Raw genomic sequence first — 3872 nt, forward strand, 5'->3', positions numbered from 1 at the left:
GAAAAGAGTATTTAGAGCCACAAGGAGCCTTCTTTTAAACTTTACTCTTGTCCTAGGACTAGTTGTTTAACGTTTTTAAGAGACAGCATCAAAGAAAATGTGAAGTATTTCATTTACCTGTCCATTTGTGGGTACTAGCAAAAAATAATTAACAATATGAACCAAGGGTGGTTTGCCAATTTTTTTCAGATATGGAAGACAATCTGCTTTTTTTTCTTAACACACAAAAATAAACCAAGCTGCTTAAAGATAGTAAAACTTTTCTATGCCTCGTAATCATTGTTTACTCTGGGCTCCAGTGTTTGGAAACTTGATGCCAATAATAATAAGTAATAAGTAATAAGATAATAAGTAATTATTTAGGTGCTCACAAAGGAATCTACTTCTTTAAATACATAACATTTCAACTTTTTGAGTTGCCAATCCATTTCCTTACAGCAATCCTTGGGACAACGAGATTTATTTCTGCTCTATGCTCTGCTCTTATGTGTTTTTACCTTCTCAGCTTTATGAATATCATTTGTGCACCCTCAGAGTTCCACTAGAACTTATGGTTAGTACTCATCTAGGTACTTAGCCAGTACTATCCAAAATCATAGATATCCCTTCAGAGATGTTTGTGTCGTGATCTCACCCAGAATGTAAGCTCCTGGAGAACAGTGCATCTGAAGTTCATTTTGTACCACTCGACTTCAACACTCAGATCAATGTTTTCCACTTAGCAGACATTTCAGTAGTTACTCGTTTCTGTGCCTAAGGCCTTTAAAAACTGCCACAGAGGCTGAGAAGTATACTGAACCGGAATTCAATAATTCCTAAATTTGTCACTGATGTGGCACTCTGGACCTCTTCCAATAAATCCATAGAACTGTAAACATTCGTCTCAATATAACAATGAATACAATCTAAGTTAGAAGAGACTGATTTTAAAGAAGATACATGAGCTTCTCAGAAGCTCCTTCTGTAACATCTGTCACTTTAAATTCTAAGCATTTTAACAGTTTCAAGTTCTGGCAAAACAGTACAAAGGAGATGAAAAAAAAAAAAAAAATGTATCCTCTCTCAAAGAGAGTCCCTGACCTAAATTCAGACCATTCTGGCTATAGCTTGTGAGCTATCAGATGCTTAGAGGCATTTAAAGTTTAGAACATTCATTCTTGAAAGCCTGGGTTTTCACACAAGTTGAAAATGAAAGCGCCTATAAAGTGGCTTCTTCTGGAAGACTCTGCTCTCCATGTCTCTGTGGTTTGTAGCATCAAATGACTTAGAGGCTATGTTTGGGCCACAAGACTAATATCCATTCTGTATTTGTCTCCCTTTGGCCCCTCTTCTTCCCTTTTGTGCTGCATGTACTGCACTTCTATCTAAATAAACCTATTCAGAATTTTGGAGTTGTACTGTTTGAAAACCAGACTTAAGGGTCTGGAGTTAAATGGAAGAAAGGTGATCAGATAGGTGCGTGCACCTTACATATGCACTTACATCTTTATACACATGCGCGCAGTGAAGGCTGGTAGCACCTGTCATATTCGCCCACAAAATTCTTAGACCTCGCAACCAGAATAAAGTAAGCAATGTTAATTCACCGTTAAAGAGAGTGGGGCAAAAGTGTATACGTCTTTGAATAGGCTCATACTTACTGAATAAATTTGCAGAATGACAGTTTTCCAAAAGGATGATGCAGAATAGAAATAATGGAAAATGAGATCTCCCCGAATTCGAAACCCAATGGAATGCAAGACGAAACACAATTAATCATGTGTAGGATATCATTTAAACTTCAGTCAGATGATTGCTTTCCTCTAATTTTGGGGTGGCCTGCTTCACTCCAGTGAAGCAAACTTTATTGTGTGCTGGGGGAACAGAATGACTAGGGCTCTTGAGTTGCCAATTGCTTCAGAAAATTTGTGCCACTGAGTATTAATTAACCTAAGAGGGCTAACAAATTTTAAAATAACAATGACAGGAAATGATATTCTTAACCATACACTTGACTAAATAACACTCCACGTGACTTAACATAGACAATTTTTGCCATAGAAAATAGATTATTACAGTTTGTTTATACAAAGCATTTCTGTAATTTGAATTGCCTCCACATACTTATCTCATTTTATCAATGCCACACTTTGTTGTTGAAGGACTAAATAAAAAATTGGTTATCTACATAAAAATTTGCATTTATTTTTATAATAATGAATGTCTGAACGTCAAGGAGTGTTTGTTTTAAATAATATAGTGAAATATATACAAATAAAGAAAAGACTGACATAGGCATGCCCAGAAAAATTGAGAGTGCTTTGTAGGGAATCTCTGAGTCAGATTCCACAAAACAAAAACTGCTGCTTCCAATAAAACATAACTACTCTCCCTGCCTTCAATTTCTCAGTCTGATGACAATTTCAGCACACTAAAATCTTCATGGCATCCCAGGAAGTCCTCACAGCTTCCTGCTCCTCTTCCTCTGTGTACCCAGTTTCCATCTGTTTTCTTCTTCATTTTTTGCCATATATAAACTCTTTCAAGACCCAGCTCAAATATCACCTTCTCCACAAAGCCTTTAATGATCACATTCGCTCAACGGAACTTCTTCCTTTTATCTACTTCCGTAGCATCTTATTTCTTTTTTTTTTTTTAAGATTTTATTTTTTTTTTTAAGATTTTATTTATTTATTTGACAGAGAGAGACACAGTGAGAGAGGGAACACAAGCAGGGGGAGTGGGGAGAAGCAGGCCTCCCGCTGAGCAGGGAGCCCGATGCGGGGCTCGATCCCAGGACCCTGGGATCACGACCTGAGCCAAAGGCAGACGCTTAACCGACTGAGCCACCCAGGCGCCCCCGTAGCATCTTATTTCTACTTGTCTTCTGATGCTTACCCTCTTCTGTCCTCTGTTAGAAATATATATAAAAAATATATAATATTCCTCTATTGTATTCTACCAAGTAAGATTCCCCAGGGAAGGATCTGGGTCTCATGCATATTTTGTTTTCTCTATAATGTCTATCACATAGCCAAGCATACAGTCGATTTTTGAAAAGATTTTATTTGAGAGAGAGAGAATGGGGGGCAGATGGGGAGGGAGGGAGAGAAGCTCAAGCGGACTCCGTACTGAGCACAGAGCCCAACGGGGACTCGGTCCCATGACCCTGAGATCATAACTTAAGCCAAAACCAGGAGTCAGACACTTAACCGACTGAGCCACCCAGGCACCCCTAGTCGATTTTTAATAAGTATGTTCAGGTGAAAATCTTCAAGCACATGGATAATACAGCAGACAGTGCCTTATGACAAAAATGGCTTACTTTCTGTCTTAGAATTACCAGATCGAATACTATCAAAACATAAAGATTCCCAAACTTACAAAGTTTTGGAGATCCAGCTCTGTTATTTTCCAAATGCAGAGCATCAGGTCCTAAAAGAAGTCGCTGGCTTAGGGTCAAAAAGCTAGCTGGTAAAGACCCAGGGGTAGAATCCTGAGATGCTGACCTGGACACTGGTGCCTTAACATCCATCTGCACTCCCTCTCTCAGGACATGATCCTCCTTTTCTCCTATACAAGACTATGCTCAATTGTATTCATGTTTTGCTTATATTGTTACTTTGTATTCAGTTATTTGACAAAGTCACAGTTGATGCAAGAAAAAACTTTGTAGAAAATTCATAGTATTGATATTCATGGTTACTAAAAGCTGCAGACTGAGATATCTGTTCCTGGAGAAACTAATCAAAAGGGAATGAATAAAAAAAAAAGCACAAAACTAAAAACAAAGGGAATGAGTAATGTGCTGGAAAGAGATTTGTACTTTAATCCATGGATTAGCATTTGTCACATTAATGTAGGTGATTTGAGATAAATCCAAGAGCTACAAG

This window comes from Halichoerus grypus, chromosome X, assembly GCF_964656455.1.
Source record: "Halichoerus grypus chromosome X, mHalGry1.hap1.1, whole genome shotgun sequence".
Lineage (NCBI taxonomy): Eukaryota > Metazoa > Chordata > Mammalia > Carnivora > Phocidae > Halichoerus > Halichoerus grypus.